Genomic DNA, 12229 nt, shown 5'->3' on the forward strand with positions numbered 1-12229 from the left:
CAGAGCTGGGGACCGAACCCAGGGCCTTGTGCTTGCTAGGCAAGCGCTCTACCACTGAGCTAAATCCCCAACCCCTAGAATACTTCTTTATGTTGTGTATATGTGTGTATGAGTATATGCACCACAGCACAATGATGCAGATATTAACAATTTATTCCTTTTTATTGCTAAATAGGGTTCACAGCTCAACTTATCCACTCTCTGTGGATGGGCATTTATGTTTTCTACTAAGTAATAGAAAATTCGCTGGCATCACTAAGTCATGTGAATTAGGCTGCTACTAGCAAATCACCTTGTGTGTATGTGCAGCATTTCTATAGACTGGATATGAGTAGAATTATTGAGTGAGGGAGGGCGGTAAGGAGCGGGGAGGATGGGGAGGGGAACACCCATAGAGAAGGGGAAGGGGAAGGGGAGGGGTTAGGGAGATGTTGGCCTGGAAACCGGGAAAGGGAATAACAATCGAAATGTAAATAAGAAATACCCAATTTAATAAAGATGAAAAAAAAGAATTATGGAGTGAAGGGGTAGCTGTATATTTAATCCTGTGTGTATGTGTGTACATGAGTTCAAAACTTTCCCAACATGGACGTTGTTAGCCAGATGAAAATACACTTTTAGAATTGTCAACCATTTTACTTTCTAGTAAAATGTGGCTGTACGGTGGTACCTTGCTGTAACTTTCTGATAACTGATAATGCCGGAGCATTTCTCCTGTGCTTCTTGGGTCATAACATTTGAGAAACTGAGTTCTTTGACACTTCTTTCTATCATAGGCACTGTAGACACAAGCCCTTTGCAATGTTTTATCCCTGTCTGAAGCTTGTCTTTTCATGTCTATTTATTTGTTTGAGACAGAAGCTCATTAAGACCAGGCTGCCAGGGGTTGGGGATTTAGCTCAGTGGTAGAGCGCTTGCCTAGGAAGCGCAAGGCCCTGGGTTCGGTCCCCAGCTCCAAAAAAAAAAAAAAGACCAGGCTGCCCTCGAACTCTCTGTTCAGCTAATGATGACCTGGAACTTCCAATCTGCCTGCCTCTCCCTTTTGAGTTGGGCAACATTACAGGCATTGGCTACAATGCCTGGCTTATGTGGTGCTAGGCATGGTTTTAAAGCAGTTCTAGGAAACAACCTCAAGGCTTTCCATATGCTAGGCAAGCACTTGTCCAACTGAGCCATATCCCGAGCCATTATTAATGTCTATTAGGGAACATACACATTACAATTTGATTAAGTCTTAGTTTCCAGTAGTTTTGAAAATGGTTGGTACTCCTTCTGTCCTATGTAGCTACCTCAAGCCACAAGGATGTAACAGGATAGACAACCCATTCTCTGCCTCCTAGTCTCAATATCAAACTAAGACATTTCTATGAACAAAGGGTAGAAGAGATCCTCCAATAGCAATCCTGTAATATCAGCTGGATATTCTTCAGTTCCATTCATTTCACTATGTAGCAGAATTTTTCCCTAACTAATTGATTGGATAATAAAGACGACAAGAAGCCAATCTTCTGGGTCCGAGAGAGGAAGAGGGAAGGCAGGAGGAGGGCACAGTACTTTTGGATGTCGAGGCAGGAGTGGAAAGAAGCAAAATGTAGACTTGGGTCTGTTAGATCTGGTGCCGGATTCTGCCACCGCAGATTTCCAACATAAAACAGATGATGAGTTTAGGATGATCGATTCCGTGCCCAGTGGTTGTGTTATCTGTTGAATCTAAACTAAGATTGTCTGGTGTTTTACATCTATGGGGACTCAAGTGGGCTCCAGGGGAGAAGTTATGGCAGCGGAGCATGGGCTGGCAAGAGTGTGCCCCTCAGCTAGCCATGGAAACTGTGGAGCGGTTTGGCAGCAGCTGGCGGCAGGGACCGAGAGCGTGATCCTGGAGCTCTGGAGAGGCAGAGCCGGTATTTGTGGGAGAGGCATTGGCTAGGAGAAACATGTGATCTCGGTCTCTGGCTATGTACGGTCCTGAAAACAGACTTAGGCCGCCAATAGCGGGGATCATTTTTTAATAATTACAGGCTACATCACTGCTTGGAGTTAGGATCACATGCCACAGTCTAAGGAATCTGAGACTGCACCTAACTTAAGACATGTGACAGTTGTCAGAATCGAAAATGGAGTCGCTTTGTCAACATTATCCATGAGCAGTAACTGAAGTTGGTGCGGTGGTTCGAATACATATCGTCCCCTGTGGGTTCAGGTATTTGAACCCTGTTGGTAAGGCACTATCTCTTCTTCTTTCTTCTTGCCTTCTGCTCTGTCTAAAGATCCATGATAAGGAAAGGCCCGAAGAGATGGCTCAGTGGTTACGATCATGTGCTAATTTACCGAGGAACCAAGTTTGGTTCCTGGCACTCTTATTACAACAGCTTGTAATTCTAGTTCCAGGGGATCTGATATCTGCACACACACAAACATACCCCCACGCCCAGCCCCAGCACATGAACAAATCTTTGAGAAGGCTAGGCTCATTCCAAAACCAGCTTCAAATCAGCAGTTAAGGAGACTAGGCCTAAATCTCTGTTTCCAAGAACTGGGCAATTCCAGATAAGTCCAGGCCTTAGAAGCTGCCCAGGGCCTGGCCTGAGGCAAAGGCAGTGGGTCAGCAACAGTTTCCAGACTTCCTCAGCTACTTCCTCAGCAACACTTTCCAGACCTCCCCAGCAAATTCCCAGCCTGAACGCCCAGGTAAAGAATGTCTGTAGAGATGGACCCGACAGATTAACATAGAGGTCACCTACCCCAGAATTCCCTAATGTGCTTTAAATTGAAAGAATAAAAGGTGCAGCCAAAAAGTCAGAAGTTTCAAAAAGCCCTAAGTACCTCAAATTCCAGACCCTGCCCTCTACCTGTAAGTAAAAGGTCACATTTCTTGAGCCTGCTCTCCCAGGAACTAGATAACAGGACTTAAGATAAGGTCCTTAGATATGCGATTCCAGACCTATTAACGATAACAGAAAGCTTCTTCCAGGAACTAGCTGACTACAAAGTTAGATTAAAATCTTAGAGAGCAACCTTGAGAGGCAGGAAGCTTCTAGGAACTAGTGAACCATAAAGTTAAGCAATCTTGAGAGACAGGAAGCTTCTCCTTGTAATTTTCCAATGACGCCATCCCTGCCCCCTTGGGTTGTGGCTTCTCCCTTTAAATACCCTTTCTCCCAGCCTCTCGGGGTCGAACTCCACTGCCCCTGCGTGGGATACGAGTCTCGACCCCAGTGTACTGGTTCCTATCAATAAACCTCATGTTTATTACAGCAAGGATGGCCTCATGTGAATCCTTGGGGGTGTCGCATCATCCCGAGACTTGAGTGAGGGTCTCCCCGCTCTGGGGGTCTTTCAAAATCAGGCCTGTGAGCTCACTTGGGTGTCTCTCTCTCTTGGTCATGGGAGACCCCAGCGTGCTGGACTTCTGCAGAATAAAACCCTCTTTGTGTTCACACACTATTTGAGCCCTGGGGTGTCATTCTTCGGTGAATCATGACCTTGTATTCCTAAAACAACCCTCATGTTGCTGTTGCTTATACAGGTCACTAGACTTGATTTGTTTATTTTATGAGGGTTTTTTGTAGTTACTGATAAGCAGTGTAGACTAGGGTTTTCTTGTCTTGTAACAAGGTCTACGTTTTTATCAGAAAGAAGCATGTGAGGGGTTTGGCCTGTTAGTGTGCTGCTTGGCCACGCTGCAATTGCATCAATTGGCAATCAATATCTACGTGTGTGTGTGTGTGTGTGTGTGTGTGTGTGTGTGTGTGTGTGTGTTAGTTTGGGTTTTATTGCTGTAAAGAGACACTGTAACCACAGCATCTCTTACAAAGGAAATCATTTCATTGAAGCTGGCTTACAGTTTCAGAGGTTTAGTCCTGGGCACATGCAGGCAGACATGGTGCTGGAGAAAGATCGGAGAGTTGTACATCGTGATTCACAGACTATAAGCCACATTGGGTGGAACTAGCGCATAAGAGACCTCAAAGCCCATCCCCACAGTGATCCACTTCCTCCAGGAAGGCCATGCCTAATCCAACTAGGCTATACCTCCTAATAGTGCCACTCCCTATAGGCCAAGCATTCAAAAACTCGAGTCTATGGGTGCCATTCCTATTCAAACCAGCACCATATGCATACATATTAACAGAAATGTATTTGATGTCATAGTCATTTCAAAGACTCAGTACAACTGACTACACAAAAAGTTGGATAGGAAATATCATTAAAATGGTGAAGAAAGGATTCAAACACCCAACCTTATATAGAGATGGGAGGGGGAGTTGCATATTTTTCTATTTCATTCTAATTTTCTTATATTTTGTTTTATATATTTGGAGTGGGATAATTCAGCTTCTTGACTGTGGGAGAGAAGGTTTTAGGGGCATGTCAGTAATCTTTGTGCAGAGATGCATCTAAAACCACTGGTGAGTTTTGGTGGCAGGCCCTCATTAATGACAAGACGGTATGAGTATATTTTGACAGCTCTTTGGTCTAGTTTTCACTTAAGAATCTCTTCTTAAAGGCCATTGTGCCACAACTCTGTCTTAACTTGAAAAAAAGAAGAGATATTTATATCTGGCTAAGAGCTACCAGAAAGGCAAAAACAAACAAATTGACGAGAAGGAGACAAGATAAGTGTCTTGCATTGCGTTTGGATGAGGACGGTAAGAACACGGCACTAATGTGTTAAAAACACACATGTTTTGACAAACTGACAGCACAATCGTTGAAGAGGGCGGCCCCCTAAAACACAAAGCATCCGAGTCTTTACCGAGGGACAGACAGCCTTGAGATCAGAGAGATGGATGAAGACGTGTACACATTGGACGATGAAAATTCTAGCAGAATAATTCAATAATTAGGATGTTGTATGCTTTATGCAACTGTTGACATTTATGTTTATGAAGCATTTGCATGATAAGATAATAATAATAAGAATGTAACAGAAAGTGCCGACATGCACACGTTCAAGAACAGTAGGCCCAGAGAAATTTGACTATTCAATGAACCAGGGCAACGTGAAACCTGCAGCATGTGCGTGGAACCTGGATTACAAGGAAAATGTTAAACTGAATGTAGGTTCTATCTGTGTATGAGGCATACATGGTTTTGCTTTTCTCCTTAGGACTCCCTGAATGCCTGTTTTTGTCATGTGGCATTCATTTTTCTTGAGGCAACATCAACTGCTGATAGACCAAAGTAATAATTCCACCAAAGACCATCTTGATGAGCAACGTGTTTTCTCGGATTTACTTATACTGCACAACTGACTCAAAGGCAGATGCATAATTGTCACTCCTGGGTGATAGGTGACTACTGCAAAAGCTACGTGAACTCCCGGGAGTTCCCTGCACCCTTTACAGCACCTTGGCTAGTCAGAAGTGTTTCTCCTGTATGGCCTCAGGAAGGGGCCTTGGGAATCTTGTAAGTCTCTAGACTTGTAGGTTTTGTTTACCCATGTCTTAAGAATCTCCCTTCTCCTTCTAGGAGATAATATTTAATTTCAAAGGAAGTTACCACACAGCACATATCCTTCCCAAAACTTACATTGTTTCCAAATAAGAAAAAGTTCTTGCCTTCAGAGTGATAGCCATATTACATGTTAAATATGATCTGAGAACAATCCCCTCACCTCAGCTTTAGATGAAAGACCCCAGCTTAGCAGCAGTAACGCCATTTTGCAAGGCTGTACTTAAGATGACTGGTTCAGGGAAAGGTTAGAACACTGAGTACACAGCGGCTGCCAAGCAAGATATGTTTGGTTGAAGGCCTGGCAACAGGACGACTTCGGTTGAGCACCTGACAATGAAAAAAAGCCCCAGGAGAGGTCCCACACCCTGGTGGGGGGCCGAGTCAGTCGTTATGTTCCAAGAAGGTAGCTAAGAAACTTGCCCCCGGGCTGAACCCTTGGGGGGCCGAGTCAGCCGTTATGTTTCTGGAAGGTAGCTAGGAAACTTGCCCCCGGGCTAAACCCTTGCCATATTAGAATCCACCAATTATATCCCTGTAACCATGCATCTGCTTCTGTATGCTTGCTTCTGCTCCCCAAAATCCTATAAAAGCCCATCCTTGGTTCTGTGGGGCGCGCCAGTCCCCCGAGTGACTGAAGCGCCCGCAGGTGCCTGTGCCTGTGTATCCCGACAATAAACCAAATCCTCTTGCTGATTGCATCCTGTGGTGTCTCAGTCTGGTCTTTGGAGTTGGAGGGTCTCCATCCCGAGGGAAAGTTCTCCCTGAGAGCTTTTCATTTGGTGCATTGGCCGGGAAAGGAGATCCTCCACCCAGGGACCACGGACCACCCACTGGGAGGTAAGCCGGCCGGCGTCTGTCTGTCTGTCTGATTTTGTCTCGTTCTGCCTTATTCTGTCTGTTCTGTGAGCGCTCAGCCAGGTCTGTTCTGTGAGCGCTCAGCCAGGTTCTGTGAGCGCTCAGCCAGGTCTGTTCTGTGAGCGCTCAGCCAGGTCTGTTCTGTGAGCGCTCAGCCAGGTTGTTTGGAATTTGGGCGGGACGAAGAAGGAGCTGACGAGCTCGGACTTCTCGCCCCGCAGCCCTGGAAGACGTTCCAAGGGTGTTAGGGGCCCGACTTTTCGGGGCCCAATCTGGGAGAGGAGAAAGATCCGGACTAACGGCACCTCTGTCTGTAGTTTTGGCTTTCAGAGGGCCCCGGACCTTTGCCACCTCCATCTGACTTTTTGCTTTCAGTTTGGTACCAAAGCCGTGCAGCACGCCTGTCTGTTGTTTGTTTGACTGTTGGTGTTGTTTGTTTTCTCTGTGTTCTAATCTTCCTTAGAACTAACATGGGACAGTCCCTAACAACGCCCCTAAGTCTCACTCTTGATCATTAGAAAGACGTCCACGACCGGGCACACAACCAGTCCGTCGAGGTTAAAAAAAAAAAAAAGGAAAATGGCAGACTCTCTGCACATCCGAGTGGCCCACTTTCGGAGCGGGATGGCCAGTGAATGACACATTTAATAAGATCATTATTTTACAGGTTAAAGATTGGGTCGTCCACGGACATCCTGACCAGGTTTCTTATATTATCACTTGAGAGAGTCTCGCCTTAACCCCCCCCCCCCAGGCGGAACCCTTCGTGGACCCGAATTGGCCTCCCCTCAACCCCCAGCCTGTCCCCTCGGCCCCGCCCGGTCCGCCGGCCATGTCTTCCTCTCTCTACCTTTGTGAAATCAGAGCCTTCTAAGAAACCTGTCCTCCCGGCAGACCCAAACTCCCCTCTCATAGATCTTCTCTCTGACAGGCCCGGCTGAAACGGAGGAGGCAGAGCCGCCGGCCAGATCAGTTGCCGGGCCACAGTCTGATAAGGGTTTCTCCCCTGTCGCAGGGAGATTGCGCAATAAGCGCGAGGTGATGCCAGATTCAACCTCCCAGGCTTTCCCACTTAGACAGGGAACTGGTGGCCAGACCCAATACTGGCCGTTTTCAGCAGCTGACATTTACAATTGGAAACAACACAACCCTTCTTTCTCCAAAGATCCGGTGGCACTCACCGACCTAATAGAATCTGTTTTACTTACCCACCAGCCTACTTGGGATGACTGCCAACAGCTCTTACAGGCCCTCTTAACCTCAGAAAAAAAAACAAGGAGTGTTCCTAGAGGCCAGAAAGCATGTTCTGGGAGATGATGGGCGTCCCACCCAGCTGCCTGAGGACCAAACTGGGATTTTAATACAGCTGAAGGTAAGGGACACCTACGCCTTTATCGCCAGTTGCTTCTAGCGGGTCTCCGAGGGGCTATACGACGCCCTACTAATTTGGCTCAGGTAAAACAGGTATTACAGGAAGCAGGGGAAACTCCCTCCGCCTTTCTAGAGAGACTTAAGGAGGCCTACCGTATGTACACTCCCTATGACCCAGATGACCCAGGACAAATGACAAGTGTCTCTATGTCCTTCATCTGGCAGGCTGCTCCAGATATCAGGACTAAGTTACAGAGGTTAGAAAATTTGCAGGGCTATACATTACAGGATTTACTTAAAGAAGCTGAAAAGATTTTTAATAAGAGAGAGAATTGAGTCGAATCTTGGCCGCCGTAGTTCAGGGCCAAGAAAGGAAGGGAGATAGGGGGGAGCTCGAAAGGGGCTGAAGCTGGATAAAGATCAATGTGCCTATTACAAAGAGAAAGGGCACCGGGCCAGAGAGTGCCCCAAGAAGCCTGGCGGACCCCGAAAGCCTCGACCACGAACCTCCCTCTTGGCTCTAGATAAAGATTAGGGAGGTCATGGCCAGGAGCCCCCCCCCCGAGCCCAGGGTAACGCTTAAAGTTGGGGGGCAGCCGGTTACTTTCCTGGTAGACACAGGAGCCCAGCATTCAGTCCTCACCCAAGCTTCAGGACAACTCAGCGACCGGACGGCCTGGGTACAAAGAGCTACTGGTGAGAAACAATACCGATGGACTACGGACCGCCGGGTTCAGCTGGCTACTGGTAAGGTGACCCATTCCTTCTTACATGTTCCGGACTGCCCGTACCCTCTGCTGGGCCATGATCTTCTCACCAAACTAAAAGCACAAATTCATTTTGAGAAAGGAGGGGCCCAAATAACTGGCCCCCACGGAACTCCCCTTCAATTTCTATGAATATAGACTATATGAACTGGGACAGGACAAGCCACAATCCCTAGAAATAGACACTTGGGTCACGAATTTTCCACTGGCTTGGGCAGAGACTGGTGGGATGGGGTTGGCACTCCAACAGCCCCCCTTAATTACACAGTTAAAGGCCACTACAACTCCAGTCTCCATAAAACAATACCCCCTGTCACATGAAGCTTATCAAGGTATAAGGCCTCACATTAGGAGGCTTCTAGATCAAGGCATCCTAATCCCCTGCCGGTCGCCTTGGAATACGCCTCTTCTGCCTGTTAAGAAACCCGACACTGGAGATTATAGGCCAGTACAAGACTTGAGAAAGGTCAACAAGAGGATAGAAGATATTCATCCGACTGTTCCAAACCCTTACAATTTGCTCAGTAACTGTTCATCGATGAGAAACAGGGGTATGCTAAAGGGGTCCTAACACAAAGGTTGGGACCCTGAAAACGCCCTGTGGCCTACCTGTCTAAGAAATTGGACCCTGTGGCCTCCGGCTGGCCACCGTGCCTAAGGATGGTGGCTGCTATTGCTGTCCTGATCAAGGACACTGGAAAATTGACTTTGGGACAGCCACTCACCATCCTAACACCCCACGCAGTGGAGGCCTTGGTAAAGCAGCCCCCAGACCGCTGGCTCTCTAATTCTCGCACCAAGCCTTCTTACTGGATACAGAACGGGTTCAGTTTGGGCCCGTAGTCGCCCTCAATCCTGCCACCTTGCTTCCTCTACCAGAGGAGGCAAAACAGCATGACTGCCTACAAATCCTCGCAGAAGTACATGGAACCAGGCCGGACCTATCGGACCAGCCTCTTCAGAATGCTGACCACACATGGTACACGGATGACAACAGCTTCTTGGCAGAGGGAGAGTGAAAGGCTGGAGCTGCGGTCACTACGGAGGACAAAGTGATTTGGGCGAAAGCCCTGCCTGCTGGTACCTCCGCACAACGGGCTGAACTCATCGCCTTGACTCAGGCGCTCAAGATGACAAAAGGTAAGAGGCTAAATATATATACAGACAGCCGTTATGCCTTTGCCACGGCACACATCCACGGGGAGATCTACCGGAGGCGGGGGCTGCTCACATCTGAGGGTAAAGATATTAAAAATAAGGCTAAAATTCTGGCCCTCTTAGAAGCTCTATTCTTGCCCAAAAGACTGAGTATTATGTATTGTCCAGGACACCAGAAAGGGCACAACCCAGAGGCACGAGGAAACCGGCTGGCCGATGCCACGGCGAGAGAAGCGGCCATGAGCAAACAAATCTTGCCCTTAAATAGCCCAGACCAACCCACGCCCCCACCAGTGGGACAAACCAGTTGGGTTTATGCCCATGAGGACATAGAGCTCCTAGAAAAAATGGGGGCCATCTACCACCCTCAACTAAAACAGTGGGTCTACAAAGGACTTTTGAATTGATCTCCTTTTTACATAAATTAACCCATTTGGGGTTTAAGAAGATGAAAACCTTACTAGATCGGGAAGAGATAAATCTGTGTTTTTTTTTTTTTTAATTGGGACAAAGTGATACAAAAGGTGACTGAGAGTTACAAAGCGTGCGCTCAGGTTAACCTGGGAAGAACCATGATTAGACAAGGAGTTCGTCCTAGGGGACACCGTCCCGACATCCATTGGGAAATTGATTTTACTGAAATTAAACCAGGTATATATGGATACAAGTATCTCCTAGTGTTTGTAGACACCTTCTCAGGATGGGTCGAAGCCTTCCCCACAAAGCACGAGACTACAAAAATGGTCACCAAGAAGCTCCTCGAAGAAATCTTTCCCAGGTATGACATGCCTCAAGCGTTGGGGTCGGACAACGGGCCCGCTTTCGTCTCCCAAGTAAGTCAGTTGGTGGCCAAATTGCTGGGGATTGATTGGAAATTACATTGTGCCTATAGACCCCAGAGTTCAGGTCAGGTAGAACACATGAATAGAACAATTAAGGAGACTTTATCCAAACTTACGCTTGCAACTGGCTCAAAGGATTGGGTGGCCCTCCTTCCCCTAGTTCTATATCGGGCCCGGAATACCCCGGGCCCCCATGGTCTAACTCCTTTTGAAATAATATATGGAACACCACCCCCATTTGTCCATTTCTTTGATTCAAACATTGCTGATTTTGCTGACAGCCCTTCTCTGAGGGCCCATTTACAGGCCCTACAGATTGTGCAGAGAGACGTCTGGAGACCTTTGGCCACTGCTTACCAGGACAAGCTTGAGCATCCGGTGGTGCCACACCCGTTCCAGATTGGAGACACCGTGTGGGTGCACAGACACCAGACCAAGAATCTCGAGCCACGGTGAAAAGGACCCTACACCGTCCTCCTGACTACCCCGACCGCCCTAAAGGTAGACGGAGTCTCGGCTTAGATCCACACACCACACGTCAAGGCAGTCCGGTCTGAGGAATTGACTAATCACAACACTACACCCCAGACATGGAGAGTTCAGCGCATTCCAAACCCCTTAAAGTTAAAACTCCTACGTGGCTCCTCCTAGCCCTTTTGTGGCCTAGAGTCAGTGGGGGAATAAGCCCCCACCAGACAGAAATTTCTTGACCAAGTCGAGTGAAAGATTTCACTCAAAGTTAGCAAAAAAATGGGGGAATGAAAGACCCCAGCTTAGCAGCAGTAACGCCATTTTGCAAGGCTGTACTTAAGATGACTGGTTCAGGGAAAGGTTAGAACACTGAGTACACAGCGGCTGCCAAGCAAGATATGTTTGGTTGAAGGCCTGGCAACAGGACGACTTCGGTTGAGCACCTGACAATGAAAAAAAGCCCCAGGAGAGGTCCCACACCCTGGTGGGGGGCCGAGTCAGTCGTTATGTTCCAAGAAGGTAGCTAAGAAACTTGCCCCCGGGCTGAACCCTTGGGGGGCCGAGTCAGCCGTTATGTTTCTGGAAGGTAGCTAGGAAACTTGCCCCCGGGCTAAACCCTTGCCATATTAGAATCCACCAATTATATCCCTGTAACCATGCATCTGCTTCTGTATGCTTGCTTCTGCTCCCCAAAATCCTATAAAAGCCCATCCTTGGTTCTGTGGGGCGCGCCAGTCCCCCGAGTGACTGAAGCGCCCGCAGGTGCCTGTGCCTGTGTATCCCGACAATAAACCAAATCCTCTTGCTGATTGCATCCTGTGGTGTCTCAGTCTGGTCTTTGGAGTTGGAGGGTCTCCATCCCGAGGGAAAGTTCTCCCTGAGAGCTTTTCATAGAGACATACTCATGAAATAGTGAGAGATTTAAGATCAGGGGAATAGATGCATTTTAGTATAATTTACTTTGTCTCTTTTTATTCTTACTACATTTATTTATGTATCATGTGTGTATGTTTGGGCACATATGATATAATATGTTTGTGGAAGTCAGAGGACAGTTTGCAGGAATCAGTTTTCTCCTTGTAATATAATGGGTCCTGAGGACTGAACTCAAGCCATCATATTTTCCTGCAAGCACCTTTACCCCCTGAGCCCTTTTAACACTCCCTGGGACTTTCAGGATTTTGATGATATACCCCGACCCGCAGGGCAGTCAGCAGAGGTTGGGAACAACCTAAGAGAGAATGGAGGACAAGAGACTCGAAGAAGGATGCCAAGACAGGAGTCTGATCAAGGCGACAAATTTTATTT

General features: G+C 47.5%; 1 long non-coding RNA gene across 2 annotated transcripts; it reads left to right on the forward strand.

The window, feature by feature from the left end:
- The first annotated feature begins 7382 nt into the window (after window positions 1–7382).
- On the forward strand, window positions 7383–11735 carry LOC148004116 (uncharacterized). 2 transcript variants are annotated; one of them, XR_015627641.1, is made up of 2 exons: window positions 7383–7684; window positions 10732–11735. It is a non-coding gene; the product is annotated as an uncharacterized LOC148004116 (long non-coding RNA). The 2 variants fall into 2 exon arrangements; XR_015627642.1 differs by lacking the exon at window positions 7383–7684 and adding an exon at window positions 10260–10386.
- Window positions 11736–12229: the final 494 nt, after the last annotated feature.

This window comes from Rattus norvegicus, chromosome 8, assembly GCF_021556685.1.
Source record: "Rattus norvegicus strain SHRSP/BbbUtx chromosome 8, alternate assembly SHRSP_T2T, whole genome shotgun sequence".
Classification (NCBI taxonomy): domain Eukaryota; kingdom Metazoa; phylum Chordata; class Mammalia; order Rodentia; family Muridae; genus Rattus; species Rattus norvegicus.